The 27,819-nt window shown below is 42.2% G+C and overlaps 1 protein-coding gene across 5 annotated transcripts in view; it reads right to left on the reverse strand.

Moving 5' to 3' along the window:
* The window catches only part of rasal2 (RAS protein activator like 2), a 512,219-nt gene that overhangs the window by 429,345 nt on the left and 55,055 nt on the right, over nt 1-27,819 (reverse strand). Inside the window, exon 1 of one of the 5 annotated variants that reach the window (XM_069937684.1) lies at nt 4,862-5,547. The exons of the other annotated variants lie outside the window; for them this stretch is intronic. The gene's annotated coding sequence lies outside the window, so the exon portion shown is untranslated. Of the gene's footprint in view, nt 1-4,861; nt 5,548-27,819 lie in introns of those variants that run through there. 5 annotated transcript variants of the gene reach the window in all.

The following is a 27,819-nucleotide window of genomic DNA, read 5'->3' on the forward strand; positions in this document are numbered from 1 at the left end:
CAGCCCCTGCCACATGGCCAGCCTGAATTTTTCATCCACAAGGACTTGCAAATATGTTTTTGTGCGAAGTGGAGTGCACCAGGCACCCCTCTAATGGCTATACGAGGGGCTGTACAGAGTCGTCAGGCATAATGGGTCAATGTGTGTATCGGACATTGCTGGTAAAGAGGAAACCTTCACCCTTGACCGCCTGAAACCGGTCCACGTAGACATTAGCCAGCCAGTCGAGAATTAGACCCCGCGAAGCAGAGGTAGGATGTCTAAAGCGGCAACAGACACTCCAATCGCCACTTCTGGGGGTGGGTCATGTAGCAGCCTGTGAACCAAGTCGCGACCTGGCTCACAAAATGGCCAGCAAACGCGCCGATCGCGAGGGCCCTGCAGGGACCAATGGCCATCGTCCCGTGTGACCTCCTGCACAGCAGGAAAGCTGGCCAGTCGGAGGCTGGCACTGCAATGATGTTACCCCTGTCATCAGAGGCAGGGAGTGAATATAAACAGAGCTGGCAGAGCAATAAATCAGTCTTCGACCTCGACTCGACTGTGTGTGTGTCATTCTTACTCCACACTTCGTGTAGCGTGCATGCTACAAAGGTACGTTTTCTGACATGAGGGTGGAGAATCTCCGCCTTTACGTCCGGATTTTTTGCTTTATATAAAGGCCTTCTGAGTGCAGAATCTAGTGTCTTGTCTTATTGGGATTAAGGTCAGCAAACGGACTTCTTGTTGCATGGCTGCCCTTTTGGCTTCTTCATCAGCCAATCTGTTTCCAATTGCTGTCGGGGTATCTCCCCTCTGATGGCCTGGTATGTAGACCACTGCTATTTCCTGGGGTAATGTCAAAGCTTCTAAAGTCAGAGTAATCATCTGTTCGTGTGCCAATTCCTTTCCTCTTGATGTAATTAGACCACGCTCCTTCCAGATCTTACCAAAGGTATGCACTACCCCGTATGTGTATTTGGAATCAGTGTAAATTGTTCCAGTTTTCTCTGCCAGTATTCTGAGGGCTCTCTGCAAGGCATATAGTTCACAGGACTGTGCTGACCAGCTTCCGGGTAGTCTCGTGGATTCTACTACTTTCCAAGTATTTCCTTCTATTATAGCATACCCACTTCTTCTCATTCCGTCAACACATCTGGCGGAGCCGTCAATGTAGAATTCATATCCTTCTCCTAGAGGAGTATCGCAAAGGTCTTCTCGGGTCTTGGTCTGAAGATCCGTCAACTCGACACAGTCATGCTCCACCTCTCTCTCCGTTTTACTGCCGTATAAAAACTGAGCTGGGTTGCAGCTATTAATCTTTGCAAACTGTAGATCTTCTCCGACCATTAAAATGGTTTCATACTTTAATATGCGAGAATCAGTCAGCCATCGATGAGCAGTTTGTGTTAATAAAACACTCACAGAATGGGAGGTGTACACAGTCATCTTTCCTCCAAAAGTAAGTTTACGTGCTTCCTCTACCAACAGAGCAGCAGCCGCTACTCCCTGGATACACGTCGTCCATCCGCGAGACACTGGGTCCATCATTTTGGAAAGGAAAGCCACTGGGTGTCGCTGACCGCCTTTTTCCTGTGTTAAAACTCCCACAGCTGTTCCTTGGTTATGAGTGACAAATAGCTGGAAGGGCTGTTTTAAAGAGGGCAGAGTGAGTACCGGGGCTCGTGTCAGGCGATGCTTCAAGTCCTCAAACCATCCCTCCTCCTCCTGGGTCCATTTCAATGGATATTCATTTTCATTTGTCAGCTTTTCATACATAAACTTCACCAACGCTGAGTAGTCCTCTATCCATAACCTACAGTAACCTAAGAGTCCCAGGAATTGTCTTATTTCCTTCTTATTACGGGGTAACGGCATTCTAGTGATTCCCGCAATCCGTTCAGGGGTAATCCGCTTCTGTCCTTTACTTATCTGGTGTCCCAGATATACCACAGTTCTCTCAACGAACTGTAACTTGTTCCTGGACACCCGTAGACCCTTTTTCCCCAGATAATTCAAGAGTCTAATTGTATCTCCCCTCATTTCTTGTTCCTTGGGTCCTGATAATAGTAAATCATACTGCATTAGTTGGGAATCATCAGATTGTGGATAGTCTGCCAGGATTTGTTCTAGCATTTGTCCAAACAGGTTCAGAGATTCAGTGAACCCTTGGGGCAATACAGTCCACCGAAGCTGTCTCCGTCTACCTGTCCATGGATTTTCCCATTCAAACGCGAACATATCTCTACTTTCCTCTTCTAATGGACACGTCCAGAAGGCATCCTTCAAGTCGATAACACTAAACCACTCATGGTCTGGGGGAATCCGACTCATAATAGTATAGGGATTAGGCACCACTGGGTGGCGGGTCTGAACAATAGCATTCAAACTTCTTAGATCCTGAACTAGGCAATAGGATCCATCTGACTTTTTCACTGGGAGTATAGGGGTGTTATAAGGTGACATGCATTCTTCTAATAGTCCGTCTCGTATTAGAGTCTCAATTACCGGCTGTAGCCCTTTTCTCCCTTCCAAAGAAATAGGATACTGATGTTTCCTTACCGGCTGATGACCTGGTATTAATGTGACATGTAAAGGTGGGATGTCCAGACCTCCTCGATTTCCCTCCTTATACCAGACTCTCTCGTCAATCTGCCGTTCATCCTCTTCCTTTAGAGCACAGAGGTGGACTCGCACTTCTCCGTCCACAGGGAGAGCACCCAAACCTAGGAGAGCCTGTAAGTCCCTTCCTAGGAGGTTAAATCCAGCCAACGGTAACAACAAGAGGTCTTGTACCCCTTCTCTTTCTTCCAGTTTCACTGTTACTTGGGGAATTATTGATACCATTCTGGGAGCCCCTTCTATCCCAGAAATTTTCAAATTACTTTTTACAGGTTCAGTCCCGATTGGCACAGTTATTACACTACTTCGTTCCGCTCCTGTGTCCACCATAAACACCACCTCTTCTCCCTTGGGACCAATTTTTAGTTTTACCAGGGGTTCCCTCTTATACTTGGTCCCCAACATTTGGAACCCCTGACCCCCCTAATCTTCTTCCATAAGTTCGAGGGCACGCAATTCCCTCTTGTATCGGGGGCATTCCCTCTTAAAGTGTCCTTCCTCATTCCAGTAATAGCACTTAACGAACCTCCGGGGTCTTCCCTCTCTTGGATATCTTGGATTGTTTAGAGGAAGGTTTTGTTTTCTTTCCCCTCTGGATTCGGCATTCATCTGTCGGATAGTCTGTACCATAACCTTTGTCGCCCTCTTTTGATCTTCTTCTTCTCTCTGCACATATACTTTTTGCGCCTTTTTTAACAGGTCGCTTAGGGGTTTTTCGCTCCAGTCCTCCTCCTTTTCTAGTTTCTTTCTAATGTCCTGCCATGATTTGGAAACAAATTCAATTCGAATAAGCTGTTCACCCATTGGTGTACTAGGGTCCACGCCCGCATACTGTTGGACATTCTTTCTCACCCTCTCCAAGAAATCAGTAGGGGACTCGTCTTTCCCCTGGTGGTTCCCAAATGCCTTGGTGAAATTGTGACCCTTTGGCACAGCCTCCCGTATCCCTTTAATTGTCCACTCTCTATATTGTCTCATACTTGCCAATCCCTCGGGTGTTCGTTTGTCCCACCTGGGTTCATTTAAGGGATAATTTTGTTCATGGGGTCTGGGGTCCCCAGGTTGTTCATATTCCCACATGAGGAGGGCAGCCCGTCGAATCATCTGCCTCTCCTGGGGTGAGAATAATGTTCCCATTATTGCCTGCATCTCTTCCCACGTATATGTGTTTGGTCCCAGGAATTGGTCGAGCTGCTCGGCCAGTCCTATAGGATCTTCCAATAACTTTTTCATTTCTTTCTTAAATCCCCGCACCTCTGTACTAGTTAGGGGAACATTCACATATCCCGTTCCCCCTCCCGGTCCTCCCATAGGAACTTCCCTCAGGGGATTTAGGCTTGCTGAAAACTTTGATGATCCTGGACCAGTCTGGGATCTTGTCCAGGGTCGGTTTACCGGTGGAAGTTTAGGGTCCGACTCCCTTAATTCATTCTTTTTTTCCCGGCCCCTTTCGGGGCAATCAGATTCATCACCTTTCCCCTCTGGTAATGAGCTTTCCTCGGGCGCAGTAGGCACCGGGGGAATATAAGGAGGGGGAAGGTTGTCCAGAGGTTCCCACTTCTTTTCTCCCACTACCCTCAATTTAAAACATTTTGTTAAGGATCCTGGCCAGGGAACCCAACAAAATGCATATGCTGACTCTTCTTGATTCACCTTTGGTCTCGAATTTATATATATGTTTAATGCTTGTCTAACCCAATCCTCATCAGATCCAAATTTTGGCCACCAGACCGAGGAACCTTTAATAGGTTGTTTCTACCAAAGGAGACAATATTGAACCATCTTTTTCTTGTTTTTGTCTCGATATCTTTTACTATCCCAGTTTTCAAACATTCTCCCCAAAGGGCTGTCAAGGGGAACTCCCAGGAATTGTCCTGAATTTTCAGACGAGCCCTTAGATTTTGATCCTCCCATTTTCCCACCTAGATCCGTTTATCGTTGCTGAGGACCCTCTCGTTCTGGACCCTACTCCCTTCTTCTCAGACGCCTCGTCGGAGGTACTGTCCCTCCTTCGGTTACCGCTGAGGTTTCCCTGGGGTCGACCCCTCTCTTCTCGGCACTTCGTCGGAGGTGCTGTCCCTCCTTCGGTTACCGCCGAGGTTTCCCTGGGGTCTGTCCTAGAGTCCCACGACAGGGTCCTCACGCCACGACAAAAGCTCTATACCTGATCTATTACGTTAGGTTTTTTTTTATCCAAACAGGTGTATCCCGTTACACCTGTTACCCAATCCCCACACCACAATCGTAAGTCGTCACTTACCGGTATCTTCTCGGGGATTGAACCGTCACCCTTCTCCTCTCCGTCTTGTCGTGTCACCTTGTCCGGATACCACTCGCTCAAGCCGCCCGAAGCGACGAGCAAGGGACTAGGAGCCGCTGAACTCAGCGGGGTGCACCACCTCCGATGTCCCTCTTCTCGCCTCCCCTCACGGCCGGAGTGTAGATCCCGGACGAGCCCCCATTTGTCAGAAATAAAACTTCTCACACATGAGTCTCTTTAAAACTGATGACACGACAAGCTTTATTTACAAGTCTGCAGAGTTGAACTCAACTGGCTTCTCACCAGTTAAGCCCCGATACATACAGTGCATTGATTTTTATACCCTTGTTGTTTGCCCTTCCCCTTCTTATTAATACTGTTTTAATTGGTTAGTATTGCAAAAGCATTCTAAGTACAACTGCATTTTTAATTATCACGTTCGTTACGTACGCTGTGAACTCTACATACACTAAATTCTGTTTTTCACCCTTCTTATCAACCTTTTGTCTCCTGCATGTCTCTCACTATGACCATGAAAAGATATGTTTTAAAAATAAACATATCCAGCTGAACTTTTTGTCCTTGGATGCTAGTAAGCTCCCTGTCCGTTCTGGCTTCCCTTTTTATGATTAATCATCACATTTTAACTTAAGCCATTTTAACCTAAATTCTCTATCTCTAACATCTAGTGCTCCTGGAAGAATCCACATTTTGATCTGATGACCTTGCAAACTTCAAATTGATGAATAAAATCTGGTCTTCAGAAAATATCTTTTTTTTTAAACTTTATTTAAGATTTTATAACATAAATAACATATAGGATTACATTAAAAAAATTAAGAATAAAATAATAAAATTACAATACAGTATCAGTAATCTAAATAAACTATACCCTCCTTTCAGAAAATATCTTCTCGAAAGTTTGTTCAACGGAAAGTCAAATAACTTCAGGTTAGATGGTAGTTTTAAACTGAAATCACCAACAAAAAAAGTAACATAAAGCTGACTGGGAAATAGGTCAAATAAGCAAAGACAAAATAGCTTTGTTAATTGTTAACCTGTGTTGATTGCTCAGGATGCAAATTACTTCACATTACATAATTGCAAACATTTTAATTAATTTCTTTCTTCTTTGGCTTGGCTTCGCGGACGAAGATTTATGGAGGGGGTAAAAAGTCCACGTCAGCTGCAGGCTCGTTTGTGGCTGACAAGTCCGATGCGGGACAGGCAGACACGATTGCAGCGGTTGCAAGGGAAAATTGGTTGGTTGGGGTTGGGTGTTGGGTTTTTCCTCCTTTGCCTTTTGTCAGTGAGGTGGGCTCTGCGGTCTTCTTCAAAGGAGGTTGCTGCCCGCCAAACTGTGAGGCGCCAAGATGCACGGTTTGAGACGTTATCAGCCCACTGGCGGTGGTCAATGTGGCAGGCACCAAGAGATTTCTTTAGGCAGTCCTTGTACCTTTTCTTTGGTGCACCTCTGTCACGGTGGCCAGTGGAGAGCTCGCCATATAATACGATCTTGGGAAGGCGATGGTCCTCCATTCTGGAGACGTGACCCATCCATCGCAGCTGGATCTTCATAAGCGTGGACTCGATGCTGTCGACCTCTGCCATCTCGAGTACTTCGACGTTAGGGGTGTAAGCGCTCCAATGGATGTTGAGGATGGAGTGGAGACAACGCTGGTGGAAGCGTTCTAGGAGCCGTAGGTGGTGCCGGTAGAGGACCCATGATTCGGAGCCGAACAGGAGTGTGGGTATGACAACGGCTCTGTATACGCTTATCTTTGTGAGGTTTTTCAGTTGGTTGTTTTTCCAGACTCTTTTGTGTAGTCTTCCAAAGGCGCTATTTGCCTTGGCGAGTCTGTTGTCTATCTCATTGTCGATCCTTGCATCTGATGAAATGGTGCAGCCGAGATAGGTAAACTGGTTGACCGTTTTGAGTTTTGTGTGCCCGATGGAGATGTGGGGGGGCTGGTAGTCATGGTGGGGAGCTGGCTGATGGAAGACCTCAGTTTTCTTCAGGCTGACTTCCAGGCCAAACATTTTGGCATTTTCCGCAAAGCAGGACGTCAAGCGCTGAAGAGCTGGCTCTGAATGGGCAACTAAAGCGGCATCACCTGCAAAGAGTAGTTCACGGACAAGTTTCTCTTGTGTCTTGGTGTGAGCTTGCAGGCGCCTCAGATTGAAGAGACTGCCATCCGTGCGGTACCGGATGTAAACAGCGTCTTCATTTTTGGGGTCTTTCATGGCTTGGTTCAGCATCATGCTGAAGAAGATTGAAAAGAGGGTTGGTGCCAGAACACAGCCTTGCTTCACGCCATTGTTAATGGAGAAGGGTTCAGAGAGCTCATTGCTGTATCTGACCCGACCTTGTTGGTTTTCGTGCAGTTGGATAATCATGTTGAGGAACTTTGGGGGACATCCGATGCGCTCTAGTATTTGCCAAAGCCCTTTCCTGCTCACGGTGTCGAAGGCTTTGGTGAGGTCAACAAAGGTGATGTAGAGTCCTTTGTTTTGTTCTCTGCACTTTTCTTGGAGCTGTCTGAGGGCAAAGACCATGTCAGTGGTTCCTCTGTTTGCGCGAAAGCCGCACTGTGATTCTGGGAGAATATTCTCGGCGACACTAGGTATTATTCTATTTAGTAGAATCCTAGCGAAGATTTTGCCTGCAATGGAGAGCAACGTGATTCCCCTGTAGTTTTTCAGTGCCAACCGCTCAGTCCAAGATTCCGCCCTGCTCCAGCTCCCTCAACAGCCCCTAAGGCTAGAGCTGGATGAGGTTCCCACCCTGGATGAGACATATAAGGCAATCGAACAACTGAAAAGTGGCAAAGCAGCAGGTATGGATGGAATCCCCCCAGAAGTCTGGAAGGCTGGCGGCAAAACTCTGCATGCCAAACTGCATGAGTTTTTCAAGCTTTGTTGGGACCAAGGTAAACTGCCTCAGGATCTTCGTGATGCCACCATCATCACCCTGTACAAAAACAAAGGCGAGAAATCAGACTGCTCAAACTACAGGGGAATCACGTTAATTAATTTATTACTTTGAGAAATGTGCAACCAGGCCCTCCTGACTCTGGCAAGTCCCAGAATTGATAGTAATACTTCACGTTGAGGCATCCAGAAATATCATGAGTGGTGCAAGGGAAAGCAGAAAAAATACTCCAATAAGAGTATTTCTTAATTCACAAAACTGATCATTCAAAAAAAATCATTCTTATTTTTCTTACCATACATTTCTCTCATATCAAAACTCACATTAACTGTAGTTCATCACCCAGGTGTCATTGTGCTGCATCAGGAGTAGTGAGAGGTTGGCGATATTGTGCTGAGTAGGAAAGGCAAAGAATCATCCAGTTCTGAAACAGATCGCTTGGCCCAGTGAGTTTCCGACCACCATCAAGCACCCATTTACTCCCATTTCTTTTTGTTCTCTTCACATTCACACTGACTCCCACCATCTTCTTCCTTATAGTGGAACCTGCTGTAATTGCCTATTAAACCTCTACCCACAAGTCTTTGAGAATTGGGAAGAAATGAATGCATTGACAGATAACTGATGCAATTACAGGGAGAATATGCAAACATCAAGGACAGCACTGAAAGTCAGGATTGAATCTGAATTACTGGAGCTGAGAAGCAGAAGCATGACTGGACATACCACCATGCCACTCAAAAAGAGAATTAAATGAAAGAAAAACCTTAGTCAAAACCCATCCTCACTTTCACACACTTTACATGCGAGCCAACCTTATAAACAAGAGACACAGATGTTTAGAAACTCTCCCTGGACAAGGATGCATCGACTTTTGCTCACTAACCCTGCACAAGATGTTCTCTTGAAGAGAACATCATGTAAGGAATTGGCAGTTTAATTTTGTTACTCCATCAAAGTTATCCAGCATCAGAGTTATTCAATTTTGAAACAAAATATAAAGTCGTCCTTATTTTTTTGTAAATGATAGTTGATAGCTGGGGCTTCAGTCCTTCCAAAATCAAAATGAAAGAAAGCATCTTGTTCTTTGGCTTGACATCCAAAATTGACAGCTTTGATTCTGGATCAGTGATTTTAATAGGCACCACAGTAAACACTAAAAATCAGACCCCTCCAGCAGGGCAGCCAGCATGAAAAGACATTTTTAAAGCATATCAATGTTGAAGTGTTTCATTACTCAACAAGAATCATAATGACTGTGGAGAAACATCATCTGCTGCCCTGAGAGCATGTCATACTGAATAACCAATCGATAATATTTCTTGATACAAAGTGCTTTGTCTGCAATGAGCACCAGTCAGGGACCACCTGTTGACGAGCAGAGCAGTCTGTGGAAATTAGAAGGGAACGACGTTAAAAAAAAGCAGCAGCTGCATCGAAGCAGACATCAAAACATGTTAAGTCAAATAGAATTGTGACAGAGAGAGAGCAGCAGCAGGAAAGGTTTGCTGAATATCAATATCCTAGGAAACAACATTAACATGCACAAACTTCATGATATTTCCTCTCTTGTACATCAGGGTCGATCATCATTAAAATAAACAATTCAACAAAACACCAAGTTCATTTCATTTCCAATCAAGAGTGACCAAGTCTGTCAAATGCGTGGCTTTTATGTGAACCACTCATATGAAGGATGTCCTCATTAAAAGCATCAATGCACATTGAATTTCATCAAGATGTGTGGAGTGCGCGTCGAAAGAACCAAAGACTTGTTGATCCAAACCAAGGCTTTTATTAACTAAAAGACTGGAGTGTCTCACAAGTAGGTCGACCGGTCAAAAATGACCTGGTCTGGCTCGGAGCAATCCTTTAAGAGCTGTCAGTAGGTGTGACTACACTCTCAGCCAATCACAGTCATCCTACACGACCATCTGTACATAGACACATTGGTGACAGAATCTGTACCATCACAGTGTGTATCTTTGAAAATATATTCACAATATGTAGATGCCTGTCCTGAAATCTTCTTTTCAGATCCACCCCCACAACCGTCCATGAATGGTGCGACCTGCTGAAAAAAAATGGTTGTGCTGCCAGAGCTGCTGTAACAGCAGCATTGCTACTGGGTGGGGGGGGGTGGTGTCTGCAGAGAGCAGGGAGCATAGACAAGGCACTATCCTGGAGGGTCCAACCACCCAGTCCAACTACTGATGGCTCCATACAGATGTTAAACAGCTTGTTAAAAGAGTCAATGGTGGGTCTTTTTTATATCTTGTGACTGCAGAGTCTGGGCCCAAGATGATGGCACTAATGTTTGGCAGCAGTCTTGAGGGGTTTCAGACTCCGGGGAAGCAGAGGACTAGTACAGGGCATCAGAAAACAGGGAGACCACCACCATTTGTGAAGGAGAAGCAGAGGAGACGACTGTACGGGACAGTGACAACGATGGTGGACCAGCAAGAGGCTTTGTGAATGAAGAACACACACCTTGGAGACTCAAGGCGAGAAACCCATGCTGGCAAATACTGTCATGGGACTTGCACCAAGCTGCGGACTGCGGGAGACTGGCTGAAGGAGGTACCAGGTATTGAAACCGGAATGCGTGGGTGCCAAGGGCGCTGAGGTCTTCCTGATCGTTTCAGAAGTTTGGATCTGGAGCTCAAGTTGCTGATGGTTTGGACTAAAGGCTGTGTGGCTGCTGGAGTGCTAGAGGCAAATCGATGGACACTAGTGACTTGGAGGTGGGGGGCGGGGGGGGGGGAGGGGAAAAACACTCTCTTTTGCTTCTCTTTCTCTGACCAGAAGGGGCACCGGGGAATTTCTGCTGATGGGTAACCTTTGTCTGCCTTACGGTAAACTAAAGGAAATTTCTTGTAATATTACATTTTCTGTTTCATTGCATGACAATAAAAGAATCTTGAATACACAAGACAGATCAGTGCAGAAAACATTCTCCTGATTCTAATTCCAAAAGAGATGAGTTAGCCTCCTCTCAAGAGACACAGCATCCATCTACAACTACAACTGTGATCCTAACTGGAGCACAGAATTACATCAAACAATCATTTTTAAATCACATTCCAACACTAAGCATGAGATTTGACAAAAATCATGTTTTTCATAAAACTATTCTTAATTATCTACCCATTATTCATCCCACTGAATGAATAGTCATGTCATTGCCAATTTACACCAAATCACAATATTTTAAAAAACCTGGGAATATTAGCGTTGCAAAACGTCTGCTTACTGCTTTGTGTATTAATTAGTGACTAACAATGTTCCAAAGTACAAACATTTGCACCACATTTATGTTAAGTTCTCAGTTAACCACAATCTTGATCCAAGCACATTTCTTGGCACTCAAACCTGCAAGGATACGACTTGCCAGAAATTCCTGAGCAAGTCTGGAGGGCAGCAAATACTAAGGAACTTCAGACTTCTCAGCTTTCGACAGGCAATATTTGCTTGACCCAATGAACATGCCAAAACCATGCAGGACATGCCAACCCACCAATCAACAATTAATCCACATAATCCAGTTTCCATTGTAATTGGTTTCATCCCCAGATGTTTAAAACAATAGGAGATAAACTTCAGAACATTTTTCTTCATTTAAAAAAAAACCCTACTGCCTGTGACTCAGCACAAATTTTCAGTTATATCGAAAGGTTTAAGCTGGATTTCATCTGTTAGTTGCACATATCATAACCTATATTGTTCAGAAAACCTCAAGATATACACAATATTAGCAAAGAGAAGATCAAAGGTTGCAGTTAATTTGTTTCCATTCTTGATTCCGTGCTAGTCAGTGAATCAACAAAATCTGACCAGGAGTTTCATAAATGGTCCAGTTTTTTTTTAAAAACTGACACAATTAGCTCAATATATCAAAAAAGATGTATTGCCTGCTGACAAAATATGTATTCTTCTTATTACAAAAGAAGTAAAAATGATTTCTAAATGTTATCTTAATTTTTATTGTTTTTATATTTTGTGAATAATCAAATGAGGCAAAAAGCAGATGAAGTCATCAAATCTTTCAAACACTTGACATTTTCTCTGCTGCTGTCTGTCACGCTAAGCTGGTCATGGAAGTTCCATCTACCCGTAGCAGTTAGCGCAACACTATTGCAATGCCAGCAACAAGGGTTCAAATCCAGCGCTGTCCCTAAGGAATTTGTACGTTCTCCCCACGTGTGCATGGGTTTTCTCCGGGTGCTCTAGTTTCCTCCCATCCCTCAAATTATATATAGAGGTTGTTGGGTAATTGGGGCATTTGGGGAGCATAAGCTCGAGGCTCATGAGGGTCTGTTACTGTGCTGTTTGTCTAAATTTTACAAAAAAATTAAATTTAATTTAAAATTTATGAATTTAAAAGACCCACCTTTCAGTCTAGTTTTGAATCACAGGCAATGATGAAACATTCAGCTCTGTCTGCATGCAAGGTTACAAAGGCAATTCTCGTGTCCTTCTATTTGATAACTGTCGATTAATTAAAATTGGTATTCTTTTCTCCTTCTGACTTCATACTGGAGATCTTCACACAAAGCATCACCTCAAAATCATATTGGCACTTGCTAATCTCCATAAATACCACTGTGCTTTCTGTCCCTCTTGTCTTTCAATCTCCATACCCCCAAGGACTCAACTGTTCTTCCTTGCCTTTTATAAAACACCACCAACTGTTTGCTCCTCTCATTACCTCATGTTTCCATTTTTTCTCTCCTTCCTCATTCATTGGCTCTTGCCCCTCAGAATGCTGTGCTCTTGGATTAACTTTAAATGTTGTTTAATACTCTAATGTCATCTACTCTGACCTTGGAACCATGCAGTCCATATTTTTTTTATTTCTCTTTCATTAAAAGTGGCACAATCAGGATTTGGTAATTTTTACTTATTTCCATGCTATTTCTCATGCTAGTTTAAAAAAAAAATGTGTAGGTGTTGATCTGTGCTCGGATGCAATCCAAGCCAATTAAGTGTGCTGGATGCAACATAAATATATTGGAGGAACTCAGCGGGTCACACATCAAAAATAAGAAAAACAAATTCCTGAAGAAAAAGGTGTGGGGAGAGGGAAGAAGAAGAGGAGAGAGAAGTGAGAAGGGTGAGGAGCACAGACGAATAGGCAAGAAGTAATAGATGAATATATTTGGGGAGGGTAGAAGAGCACAAGTAGTAAAGTGGTTAGCGCAACGCTGTTACATTACTAGCGACCAGGATTTAAATCTGGCACTGTGTAAAGAGTTTTTATGTTCTACCCGTGTCTGCATGGGTTTCTTCCAGGTGCTCCGAGTTCATCCCACCCTTCAAAACATACTGGAGTTGTAGGTCAATTGGGTGTAATTTGGCAGAAAGGGCCTGTTAGCATGCTGTATGTCTGAAGTAAATTAAATTAAATTTCATGAAAAAGAGAAAGCTGAGGTGTTAAGGGGAGAGGGTTAAAGTTAGCTCCCTGATGGGAGAAGGAAAGAAGGTGGGAAGCTAGAGGTAAGGAGACAGAGAGATAAAATTAAGTTTCCCTCAATCTTCGTGGACTACTCAAGCAGAATCCCACCGTGTTCAAGTGTAAAATCGAATTACCAATGAACTATGCCAGAACAACCCTCAGATTTAAAAATCTGATGCATTTCAGTTTAAGATTCTGTTGAAGCTGCATCAAGGTGCCACAAGACTCACACCACCAGGTTCAGGAACAGCTATACCATCAGAGACCTCAACAACAAACTCAATCTGGGACTCATTTAAGGACCTACTTGTGTACTTTATTGATTTTTTTAAAAATTCTCTCTGTATTGCAGTTTGTTTGCATTCATTATTTGTTTACATGTATATGCTGTGTACAGTTTTTTTTGCACTAACGTTAAGGTGTAATTCTGCCTTACCCGCAGAAAAACGAATCTCAGGGTTATATGTGATGTCATAGATATACTGACAATAAATCTGAAGATTCATAAGCCCTTCATTGATCACTCCTAACTGGGACACTGAATGCTTTCATACTTGCAAGGAGCCATCCTCGGGGTTAGGACTGTTTTACCTTCTACTGGTGATGTCATGACGCATCGAGTAATGGTGAATCTGCCCTAAATCCTGATCAATGTATTAGGATCTTATATTTGAACAAAATTAATCATGCTTAATTACAACATAATTAAACTTTACGTACAGCACAGTATGAGCCCGTCAACTCCTGTTGTTGTTGTGCTGTCCTATAGAAACCTTTATTAGGGATCCATGGGAAAGTGCAAGCAATAAATAGTAATAGCGGACAATTTTTAAACAAGGTGGGAAAGTTTGTAGTGCTACAGCACACAATTTATATAGCATGGGAAAGTTAGTAGCATTATCGTCTACAATTTACCTCTCTTGCATGGAAGTTTCAGAACTTGTGTTTTCTTCCACAATTATTTCACAAACTCAGGTATAAGTCTGACAAACTAACTATTACAATGGTTATGATCCAAAAAACACGAATGAATTTGCTTTCTTTTACCCAGAATTGGGTCAGTCACAAGTGGCTATTTAAAATGCCACCACAGCATTGCTCTCTCTCTTGACCAAGAGAAGCACCAAAGTGGTCATCCCTTCTGGAACCACTGTCAGTCTGTGTTACTCACAGAATGTTATGGTAGTTCTGACCTCAGATGTTTTTGGTTCAGTAATATTAAAGATGCCTCTTGAAATTGCGTAATCACCTGACATGACCCCACCGCTGGCTTCTGTTTGAAGTTCATCTCTTCCAAAAGTTTATGAGTTAATATGGTTCTGAATTGTCTGATGACCACAAGCAAAAGTCTACTTTGTTTAAACAGATCCTATCTGAGATTTCATTCTAACAACAAAGGTAAACAAGCAAAGAGTATTTTGTTTAATTAGATGTCCTCCTTGAGCAACCCATTGACCTAGATATTTCAATGAACAAACATTCTAATTTTATTGGGCTGTTTACCATACTTTGCAACTCCGTTAACGGCTTCTCTCTGAGTGTAATTGTGTGACTGTAAGTGTGCCCCTGAATCCAACCCACAAAATTCAAAGAAATATATATTTTATAACTAAAGATTCCGTCACTGCACATCAGCCGCCCCAAAGTCTTCCAACATATCACCCAGGACCAAAGATGCAAATATCTCCATAATTTTTTTACCTGGCTTCCCACAAGACCCAAAGATTCACTTCATCAGGTCCTGGGATTTCTCCACCTGAATACACTACAAGGCTGCAATTATCTCCTCTTTGATGCTTCTGAAATGGTCCATGGTGTTTCAACTCATTTCCTTATCTTCTCCACAGTAAAGACGGATGGAAAACATTCATGTAATAACTCATTCATTGCCTGTGACTCTACATAAGGACAGTCATGTCGAATTTTAATGGGACCATTTCATTCCTTTTCCACTTTTCTCTTAATGTATCTGAAGAATCCCTTGGAATTTTCCTTTAACCCACCCACCAGCCTCAACTCATGTGCGATGTTTGGTCTCCTGATTTCCCACTTTAGTGTACTCCTACACTTCATTGTGGGATTTGCTTGATCAGGACTGCTTAAATTTGACATATGCCTCTTTCTTTGTCCTGAATAGAATCTCAATATCTCTCATCTACCAGGGTTCTTTAAAATTACCAGTCTTGCCCTTCACCCTCTCAGCACCATGCTGTGCCTAGAGTCTTGCTGCCTTACCTTGAAAAGTCTCCCACTTTCTAGCCATCCCCTTAGCAGAAAATATCCTCTTCCAGTCAACATCCTGCCGAATTTCTCCAGCTTTTCCCCAGTTTAGGTCTTCAATTTGTGGACCAATCCCATCTTTATCTGGAATTATTTTAAAATTAATAGAATTATGGCCACTGGTCCCAAAGTGCTCCCCCCACTCTTACCTCAGTCATTTGTCTCATCTCATTCCCCAAGAGGACTTTTAATATTGCAACCTTTCTCATGGGGCTCTCAGTAATATTGATTAAGGAAACTTACTTGGACATACCAAATTGCACCCATTCAAGGCTTTTGAACTATGTGTGCCCAGTCAATATTATGGAAGTTAAAATCCTCATTTAATTTGCACATCTGCTCCTCTAATTGCTGTTGACTATTGGGGGAAGGATTCTGTTAATGTTTCTAAGATCCACCTATGTAGCTTCACAATCCCCCACGAACAAACTCTCTAAACGCAGTTATGTCTTCACTTATCAAAAAGGCAATCCTCTTCCCCTCTTATCTGCTCCTTTATTGCATCTTGAATATTGTCTTGAATATTAAATTTCCAGTCTTACCCTCCCTTCAGCCATATTTCTGTAATGGCTAAAGTATCCCAGTCTTGTGAGCCAATTCATGCTTTCAGTTCATCTACCTTATCTGTTAAGCCTCTTGCAATGAAACAAATCCAGTTTAACCATGAGTCTTTCTACTCTCCTTGTCATGCTTCTGCCTGCCTTGTCCACTTAACTTTCTTTCTCTAAGTACAGTGATCTGCCTCATTTCTGCTCTGGGACACATCCCCTTACCAATTTAGTTTAAGGCTTTCCAAGTAGCATCAGAAAATCTTCCTGTCAGGATATTGGTCTCCCTCCAGTTCAGGTACAACCTATCCCTCTTGTCCAAGTCACCTCTGTCCCAGAAGAAAACCCTTTCTTCCAAGAACCTTAATCCCTATCCTATGTGCCAACTGCTCAGCCATGCATTCATCTGACCCAAGTTTCTGTTTTTAATCCCCTTAGATCTGGTTCCGGTAATAATCCAGAGATTGTTTTCTGCAAGGCCCTGTTTTTTTTTGTTTCTTCTATCACTCCCCAAATTCACTCTATCAGACCTCATCCCTTTTCCCAACCTACATCGTTCATATCAATATGCACAACAATCTCTTGGTGTTCACCCTCCCCATTCGGAAGGTTCTGCTCTTCCTCAGAGACATCCTTGATCCTGGCACCCATCCAAAACATCTTCCTGGTGCCTTGCTTGCAATTGCAAAACCTCCTGTGTGCTCTCCTAACTATGGAGTCGACTATCACTAAAGCTCTACCTCAGTCATCTGCACTGAGCACAAGAAGTTGAAAGACCTTACCTATTCTGACCACTAAATCTGCTTACCCTTCTCTCTGTAGCCTCACGAGCAAAGCCTCAGTGCTTATTCCTTAATACTGTAACGACATTTGCACCTTAAGCACTGCCTCTGCTTAAACAGCTGGTCCAAAAAATATATATTGAAAAGAAAAACATAAAAATTCTGAAACAACTGAAATGAATCAATAGAAAAACTGAAGTAACCTTGCATCTCTGTAGATCCAATTACCACCAACTACCAGAGCAGGTTTCAACTATGAGTGTGGCATCTACTGGGAATGGGGAGAGCATTCTGTGACTTCTCCACTTCATCTTTTGGTCATGAAAAATTATATCCAGAAGTATGATTTTATTACAACGGAAACATTTTAAAGCAACAAATAATGACTTTCTTGAAGATTATGTTGTTAATCTGCTCTATTCAGCCGAAATGTCATCTCATGAGACTTCTTAATTCTTATTCTATCAAAATAATTATCCTCAGAATAGATGAAATGATCACATAAATCTTAAGTACTGACATACACCATGATCCGATCAACAGCTTTGCAAATTCCTTTGTATTTGAAAAGAAAATACCAATCCATTAAGCCAGTGCAAAACAAATCAGAGCCACTGAGAATTTGTCAGCAGTAGAAAATACTGATGTACAGGAAGCTAATCCTGCAACAGTGGCCAGGTGACGAATGTGATCCACTTGTCTGATGTATATCATGATGAAAAATTAATCATATAACCTGATTTTAACAGGATATCCCATTCAAGTCAATGGACACAAGGCACTGATCAAATAATGGAGTCTTCATAAATGTGCATCTACATTAAAAAATATACAAAAAGCCTTAGCTGAAACCTTAATTCCACAGAAGGACAAATGGATGTCTGTAACAAACTAAACAGATGGACAAAGGGATCACTGAACATAGATGTTCTATTCAAATAGATTTCAAAATAATACCTTTATCCTTCTTTCCTCATCCTCTTTTTATGTATTTGATGTGAAATACTCACTATCTTTATTGTAAACACTGCACGTCATGGGTTGACATATACGTCTTTTACTATCTGATATGATTGAAATTCTCTCCAAGATCTAATGGCAGACAATACATTTACATTCTTTATTCAAAACAGACCAATGCATAATCTTGAAAAAATCTTGATTTAATCACAAATTCCAGATACCAAAACACTGAATGTCATGACTTGTTCATTGCAATAAATTATGATTCTGATGAGAATGGAAACTGAAATCGATAAAAGATTTCAACCGTTTCGATTGATTCTGGACTGGTAGCAATATATTGAAAATGAATTAGTTCACTCATATTGCAAATGGGCTAATGATTTATTATTTTCACAGGATAAAAACTCAGACAAAGATGCAAGTCACAGCTTGCAATTTAATTTGTCTTGTTAATTGGAGATCACTAGTTGTCTTGAACCAAGGCAATAAAATTTTCAAAATAAGATCTTGTAGGTTCTGTTTAATGATAGTACATGAACTTTATTATATGCATGCAAAATTAATGTTGAAAAGTAAAACCTGCAGCCAAATTGAAAACTGCATTTTAAAATACTCCATCAAAAATATCTATTAAAATAGACATCCTAGTACCTCCAGCTCCGTTAATTCTAAATGTTGACAGGGAGTTGAAGATATGCAAGAGCCAAATCTGTACAAGCATTCATTTAAAATTAGTCCTTCCCAAGAGAGCAGGAAATGACCCTGCCCTAAATTTTGCATGTAGATTCAATTGTATTTTTAAAACAATGGCAATTTCTCAAAGTTTGCATCTTTGCTGTCGAACATAGGCACATGGTTACATCAATACCTCAAAATACACTGCCTGTACGTTCAAGTTTAGCAAGTATCAATGATTTCAGATCTATAAAGCTGAGATCAAGCAGTAAATTCAAAATCATTTGATACAATTGTTGCACTGGATTGGATTGCACATGTCTAAAGCACAAATTCCATTTATATGCAACAGAGCAAAGGGACCACAAAGAGCATCTGCATAGAGATCTTGTGAGTTTTTCTGAGGAGAGACCCTGGTTTACTATTCACCAAGAAAACCACAACCACAGTGCATCCAAAAATTATGACAAATGGACAAAAGATCATCAAGAAATATCCAAACATGCTTCATGGAAGAAAGAAAGACACTGAACCACACAGAAAGCAGTTATAAAAATAAGAAAACTACAATATTACAAATTTAACCAAAGTAAAACAAACCTTCCCCAGTCTGCGCAGCTATTTTAGTACAATTGTAGCTGTTATAGTCCAAAATCAATTAGACTTAAATATACAATACCCCAGGATTCCCAGCTCTCTGGGTAGAGCTGGATAAAAAAGATGACCAAAAGAATGCTCAGACAAAGGGCATGAAGGGAGAGGAAGAAAAAGTGGTGGAGAACTTTGGTATGGAATTCCAGGTGAGAACTTGGCAGTGAAACAGAAGGGCAATTGAGTGACATTTCCATGGAATTCCAGGTGAGAACTTGGCAGTGAAACAGAAGGGCAATTGAGCGACATTTCCATGATCATTCGCAAATTTTACCATTCAAAGAGTTCACGTCAATATTTCAACTTGCTGTTAGTTATGATCTCAATAAGGCATCTTAATAGCTGTCAACCTGGTGTAAACCTGATATTCAAAGCAGCTTTCAAACTGCAGTCATTCTTAAATTGAAAATAGATCTTGAGAACCAAATATGAAAATGCTTTTGGAATTTCATGCCATCTCCCTGTGCTCTGGACTATGCTGCTGCTGGTACAGTTTGTATCTACCCAACATTTGGTTCATTTTTTTAAAAACTCATCTTTAACCTATTATGAACATAAATATGAATTTAAAAAACCTTTTATTTTTCAGGTAATTCACATCAGTTTGAATCCGTGAACTTGGATTTACCTCTTCATTACCTTCTGATTCATCCACTGCTATGTCTCATATGGCAAGATTTGACATGAAAATTAGCAAAAAAGACTTGCAGAGCCAAAACCTGGAGTTAAACAGGAAAGACTGCAGACTCGTCCCACTTTCTCCAGGTCAAAGGGGTAGCCACGGGTACCTGCATGGCTCCAGATATGCCTGCCTTTTGTGTTGGCTACGTGAAGCAATCCTTGTTACACACAAGGCTCCTCAACACTTCATCCGTTGCATTTATGAGTACTTTAGTGCTGCCTCCTGCACCTATGATGAGCTCGTCAACTTTATCCACTTCGCTGCCAACTTCGGGCCACAACCTCAAATTCACTTGGTCCATCTCTAGCCACGTTCTCCCCTTGATCTCTCAGTCTCCATCTGAAACAACAAATTTTCAACAAATGTCTTCTACCAAACCACCAACTCCTACAGCTACCTCGACTACACCTCTTCACACCCTGTCCCCTGTAACGATTCCATTCCTTTCTTTCATTTCTTCCCTCAGTCACATCTGCTTCCAGGATGAGGTCTTCCAGGTCAGATCATCGGAGATGCCCTCCTTCTTCAAAATGTGGCTTCCCCTTTCCGACCAACTTGGCCCTTACCCACATATTCTCCATTACCTGCACACCTGCCCTGACCCCCTCCACCTCCACGCGCAACAAGGATTCCTCTTGTCCTCACCTACCACCCCATCAGCCTCCGTATCCAACATATCATCCTCCATCCACTATGTGATCCCAGAACCAGACATCTTCCCTTCTCCTCTTCTCTCCACCTTCCACAGATCATCACCACTGTGACTCCCTCATTCACTCCTCCCTTCCCACCAATCACCCCATTGGCCCTATCCCTGTAACCACTTGCACCCACACCTCCTCCCTCACCACCATTCGGTGTTCCAAACAGTCCTTCCAAGTGAACCACCTCTATACTTGTGAATCTGCTTGGGTTATTGACTGCATCCTGTGCTCCTGTTGTGGATGCCTCTATATTGGAATGACTGGACACAGATTGGGAGATTGCTTTGTTGAGCCCCTTGGCTCTTGTCAAAATCTCCCAGCGGCCACCCATTTCAGTTTCCTACCCCTTTCCTTTGCTCACACATCTGTCCATGATCTTGTGCACTGCCAGACTGAGACCACCTGCAAATTGGAGAAACAACAGCTCATCTTGTGTTTGGGCACCATCCAATTGGATGGTATTAACATTGGGCCCTTTCATGCCAAGCCTCCACCTGGAGGTCAGCTATAAGCCCTAAAAGGCTGCTCTTGTGTCGCATTTATGTTGAGTGGCACCTCTTAGCACCCTCTTGAGCCTATAGAGGCAGGGCAACTGATGCCATAGCGCCACCTGCCGAGCTGTTGGTGTTTTAAAAATCCCACTCCTGATGTCAGGCTGTCATCACCACAACATCATAAGCTCACCCCTAGCCAGCTGTTGCAGCGGTATTACATTCATGCTAGGTGGTGAAGCGCAGCGCTCCACCGCTGACCCTTACCCCCAATAGAGATTGTAGTTGGCGCCTTGGACCCGGCCACTGTGCATTCGTGGAGTTAAGTCTCCCGCCATAAGGGTGGAGAATTTCCACCTTTATACTCGGGCTTTTTGACTGTATGAAAGGACCTGTTGACTTCTCTGGTTCCCATTAGCCCCCCTCTCCTCTAATTTTTCCCCATGTCTTCTTTAATCTAGGTCTGTCACTTTCTTTCTCTTCTTTTCCCTCTGTCTCCTTTCACAGAGCAAAAAATAACCCCCCTCCAATCAATTCTCACCTTTCTCTCCTGTTGTCATATTCAATTAACACCTTTAGTCTGTACTCCTCCTCCTGCCCATTCTTCTGTTCTTCACTGCCTTTTAATTTCTACTCATATCTTGAAGAGCTCTTTACCTCCTATGGATGCTGCAAGGCCTGCTGAGTTCCTCCAGCATTTGTGTGTTTTTGCTGAAATTTTGACTGCCTTATTCCAATGGATACTACAGAGCTGCTGAGGTTTTCCAGCATAGTTGTGCATTGTACTCAACCCCAACAACATATGCAGATTTTACTGTTTAACTTCAAGATTTTTTGTGCTGTTCACTTACCATTCAGTCCCCGGTTTAAAAAAATTCTCGTTCTTGAAGGTGGGAAGATAGAAGCTGTTGTTGTTAGTAGTTACCAAATTCATGGCACCTGATCTGAACTTCAACAAGAGTATAGAGTTTTGCAATATTGCCTCTTTCCCTCAGCCTCATCCCATTCCAATAGTGATGAGCTCTAACCCATGTCTCCCTCACTGTTATTAAAATTTTCCTATCTTGCAGAGTGCATCATTTTGAGCACAGTTTATTTCCAAACCAACTCTTTACCCTACTTTCCTTCATTGCTTTCATTGCCCTCCAAAATCTCATTGATTCATTCCTCTCCATCTATCTCACACCCCTTTCACACTTCAAGAACTCTGATATTTTTCATTTTCTGTTTTCTTGTATATTCCCATTTAAATTAGCTCACCTCAGGTAAATTGCCTGAATCCAGGCAATTCTTTTCCTTAATATATTCTTGAAAATTTGCTATTTTGATCATGTGATCATGTCTCCACTCTCTGTGAAATACACAAAAGTGCTGGAAAAACTCAGCAGGTCATACAGCATCTATAGGAAGAAAAGGGTAAGAAACGTTTCTGGTCTGAACCCTTTGTCAAGGTATGAGCAAAAAACCAAGCAGGTACGAATAAAAAGGTGGGTGGAGGGAGGAAGGAGGAAGGGGCCTACAGGTAAAAGGTTATAGTTGATATTTCGGATAAATAATACAGGATACATTCTGCCTGGGCTCTCTTCAACCAGACGGGATTAACATTGACTTCTCTAATTTCTGTTAAACCTTTCCCCTAGTCTCTCTCTTGATCCATCTGTCTTCTTTCCTCCGGCTCCCCACATCTCTTTAGAGATCTGCCCTCTTCTCATCACTTCTCAGCTTTTTTCTCTTTGGCTCTCCCACCTCTGACTTCTTTCTGTTAGCCTGTGCTCCTCTCCTCCACCTCCCCCTTTTTTTATTCAGGTGCCTGTCTGTTTATTTGCTCAGATCTTGACAAAGGGCTCAAGCCCAAATCTTTAGATACCCAGACAATGTTATGGTGTGGAAGCCGTGCCACAGTTTTCAAGCATCTGCTTAAGACTCCAGCTTGGTCCAGAATTGTTTCTTTGCAATGGTTGGCGATGGCTTCAGGAGGGACCAACTCAGAGTAGAAATTAATGTAAATGTAATCAGTCATGAAATTGTGTTCATTAAATTGATATTGAAAGTTAATAAATAAATCTCTAGGCCCTGACAGTCTGCATCCCAGAGTACTTAAAAAGGTGTTCCTTGAGAGAGTGGATTCAAGATTCAATTTATTGTCATGTAACAGATCCACCATCAGCAGAAATTGCCCAAAGTAGTTCTTACAGTCAGTGAAAGAGAAGCAACAGAGTCACTGAATGTCCATGGATTTGCCTCCAGTGCTTCTGCAGCCCCCACAGTCACACAGAGACCAGACCAAACCATCAGCAGTCTAAGCTCCAGACTCAAACCTCTGACACAGTTAGGAACCCTTCAGTGCCCTCAGCACCCTCTTGCATCCCAGTTCTGATACCTGGTACCCCTTAATCCAGTCTCCAGCTAGTCTCCAGCAGTCTGCAGCCTGGTGTGAATCCCCCGACTGCAGTCACCAGCAGCCCACAGCCTGCGGCTGAATGGATGCATTAGTTACTATTTTCCAACTATTTCAAAAGTTAGGACTAGTTTCTTTGGACTATAGGGTCACAAATATGACACCACATTTTAAGAGAAGAGAAAGAGAAAAATCAGGAATTTATAGACCACTTAGCCTGACTTCATTCATAAGGAAATCCTGCAATGAAGTATCGAAGATGGCATTGTTGTGCATTTGTAGAAGAGTGAAATGATTTGTCAAAGTCAGCATCGATTTACCAAAGGGAAATCACCATCGACAAATCTTCACAAACTTTCTGAGGGGTAACCAGAGGAGTGGACAATGGTGAAATTAGTGTGGTGTATTTGTACTGTACTTTGAAAAGGCTTTTGATAAGGTCCTGCACAAGAAATTGGTGTGCATAATTAGAGAACGTGGTATTGGAGGTCATGTGTATTGATGTGGAGAGAAAAGTGGATGGCAGGTAGGAAGTAGAGAGTGGTAAGAAATTAGTCCTTTCATTTTGGACGGCAATTGCTAGGACATTGCTGGGACATTATGAAGATTCAGCAGACTAATTCCTGAGATGGGGAGGGAGACTCTAGTGAACCTCTCTGCCACTCTAATGGTCCTGTGGATTGACCTCATCCATTTCTCTGCAGCAATCATACCACACTGTGATGCATCCAACCAGAACACCCTAGATAGAGCTTCTATATAAAGTTAATGTAACTGTGGCCAGAGCAGTTCCAGTGGCATGAAGTGAACTAGAGAACCAGAGTGGTGTTCGCAGCAACAGCATATCGTGGCCCCCTCACCACAGCAGCGACCTTTCTCCCACCACCCAAGCAGCAGTGTCCTCTTCCCCACCCCCCCCACCCGATCGAAGCTCCCCCTGATCGTGGCAGTAACACCTCAGCCAGGGATTTCCTGTGATGCAAGCACTGACATCACCAGAGTAACTGGGTTAGCCATTTCCCCTTTCAAACTGCCAGACCAGGACACCCAGGTAAATTTTACTGGGTTCCCTGACCACCTCTGAGGAAAGTCAAGGACCCAGTTGGACCCTTTCAAATTGCCATATAACTGGGTTGCTAACAATGCAAATTGCCCAGTTAACCCCATTTTACATGGCAGTTTGAAAGGGCTTTCTGTCTCCTTTCCTCCAGTTCTCTGTCATCATCCTTCTCCATACAGAGAATTATCCTCTCCCCTCGCTATTATCTCAAGCCCTCTCTCAGCCATGACCTCTTGCTTGTAGATCTGTGCTCCTCCCCCCTGCCCCATCCCCCACAATTTTATTCAGGTGCCTACCTGTATTTTGCCTATATCTTGATGAAGGGATCAGGCCCAAAACATTAGTTATGTATCCTTATCTTGGCTAAATAAAGAATGCTGCATAACTTGCTGAATTTCTCCAGCAATTTTATGTAAACTGCAATTATTCAATCTAATGTTTTCTATCTTTACAGTTCTTTGATCAAAAGTTACGGGTATGCCAGCAACAAAAGGAAGGGAAATAGCCTTCATAAAATTAGAAAGGTTTAATGGATCAAATATTTCATAGTTTTGCCCTCTTACCATGAAGGGAAAGTATCTGACCTCCACTTGCCAACTACCTTGAGTGGTGCAGTCAGCAGTGGTGCGATTAAAGCTGGGGTTTCAATTTGAATGGAAGTGAATCTGCAGAGTCGAAAGTTCATGCTTTTGACAGCATTCAAATGAATCATCAACAAATCAGTGACTTTGCATTCATAAATGGTGATAAAAATCAATAACACCACAAAAAAGAAACAATTTACTTTTCATTCAATTTAAACAATTCTTGAGTTCATAGTCGAGCTGAATAGACAAATATAAACGCCACCTATTAATAATTTTGATTGTTATCACCTCTGATGCTTTGAAATAAAGCTCTGATTGCAAAATCCATTTGAAACGTTACAATCTGCGCAGCTGGACTACATTATGGTTTTGAATTAAATTGGTGCATATCTTTCTTTTGGATGCAAAGATCATGCAGGGAGATATTCATTGTCCTCCAAAGACTGTATCATTGTGCTTTTGTCTGAAACACATACATACACGCACGCAAAACATCATCCATCCAAAAAAAATCTCCAACTCACAGCATCAAAACAAGTTTTGTTTAATTAAACAAAAAGAATCCTTTCCAACCTCACTCTTTCCCATAAACAACTGTTTAAAACCAAGTCTTCCAAACATCATGATACTCATTGGGCTTTTAGTCTGCAAAACATTACCTAGATGTGCAAAATAGAACTTTAATTAAATCCGTCAATTCAACTGTTCTTTCATCCTTTTACAACAAATAGATTCAAGATTCTTTTTCCAATCATGTAATACAACAGAAAATATAATATTACATGAAATTACCTTTCGTCTGCCGAAAAGACTGAGTTGCCATTAGTATTGCCCAGAGCCCCTTACCATCAGAGAAAGAAAAACAAAAGTGAGTCCCTTCAGAGTCACTGAGTGCTTGTGGATTTGCATCCAGTGCACCCGCAGCCTCTGCAGCTACTACATCGGCCCTGTTCTATCCTTTAACAACCCAAGCTCCAAATCCAAACGTCCTGATAAGGAAGTGTTCACTCCCTGAGGCTCTTCAGGAGCCCTTCTTGCTCTCTGCAACAGATCACTGACACGCTTCATAAATTTGAAATATTATTTCTCTCTTCACACATATTGCCTGATTTGTTGATTATTTCATACTTTTCTGGTTTTATTTCAAATTGCAAGGATTTATTATTTATTTTACTTTCGTGAACATCATTCACAAGTTTACATGAAGTGCACAGGCATGAGATGAACCAACCTCCTATGTTTCTGAATTTTGGTGTTACAAACAAAACACAAATCTTGCTTGTTGCTGGAAATTGCATAGTTTCAAAGGAAGGAAAAAAAAAATCACCAGCTACATATTCCCTTCCATATATTTAGAACTATAGAACATTGCAGCACACAAACAGGTCATTCTAGTCTATGCCAAACTATTATTCTGCCTTGCCCCACTGACTTGCACCCAGTCCATTTACCCTCCACACCCCTCTCATCCTGTTCAAATTTTTCTTAAATGTTAAAATTTCACATGCATTCACCAGTTCAACTGTCAGCTCATTCCACACTTCCACTACTCTCTTTGTGAAGAGGTTCACCCTAATGTTCCCCTCAAATCTTTTCCCTTTTACCCTTAACACATGTTTTCTGGTATGAATCACACCCAACCTCAGTGGAAAATGCCTATTTGCATTTACTCTATCTATACCCATCATAATTTTGTATCAAATCTCTCATCATTCTTCTACACTCCAGGGTATAAAGTTCTAACCTGTTTACCTGCATATTCCTCATACAAGCATACATAGGAACATAGGAAGTAGGAACAGGAGTCGGCCAAAAATGGCCCATCGAGCCTGCTCCGCCATTCAATACGATCATTGCTGATCTAATTTATGACCTAACTCCACCTACCTGCCTTCTCCCCATATCCCCTAATTCCTCTATCATGTAAAAATTTATCTAACCGAATTTTAAATATGTTTAATGAAGCAGTCTCAACCACTTCCCTGGTTAGAGAATTCCAAACATTCACTACTCTCTGGGAAAAACTATTTTTCCTCATCTCTGTCCTAAATCTACTTCCCCGAATCTTGAGACTGTGTACTCTGGTTTTAGTTTCCCCGGCCAGCTCAAAAAACCTTCCTACATCTATCCTATCCATACCCTTCATAATCCTATATGTTTCTATAAGATCTCCTCTCATTCTTCTGAACTCAAGCGAATACAATCCTAGACGATTTAATCTTTCATCATAAGTCAACCCCTTCATCCCAAGGATCAACCTAATAAACCTCCTCTGGACCGTCTCCAAAGCCAGTATGTCCTTCCTCAAATATGAAGACCAGAAATGGACACAGTACTCCAGGTGCGGTCTCACCAGTACCTTATACAGTTGCAACATTACCTCCCTACTCCTGAATTCAATTCCTCTAGCGATGAAGGACAACATTCCATTTGCCTTCTTAATAACCTGCTGCACCTGCAACCTAACTTTTTGCGATTCATGCACAAGCACTCCCAAGTCCCTCTGCACAACAGTATGCTGTAGTTTTTCACCATTTAAATAATATTCAGCTCTTTTATTTTTCTTGCCAAAGTGGATAACCTCACACTTACTAACATTGTACTCCATCTGCCAGACCTTTGTCCACTCATCCAGCTTAACTATATCCCTCTGCAGACTCTCCACATCCTCATTACAATTTGCTCTTCCACTCAATTTGGTGTCATCCGCAAACTTGGCTACACCACATTTTGTCCCCTCCTCCAAG

Source organism: Narcine bancroftii, chromosome 5 (genome assembly GCF_036971445.1).
Source record: "Narcine bancroftii isolate sNarBan1 chromosome 5, sNarBan1.hap1, whole genome shotgun sequence".
In the NCBI taxonomy this organism is placed as follows: Eukaryota; Metazoa; Chordata; class Chondrichthyes; order Torpediniformes; family Narcinidae; genus Narcine; species Narcine bancroftii.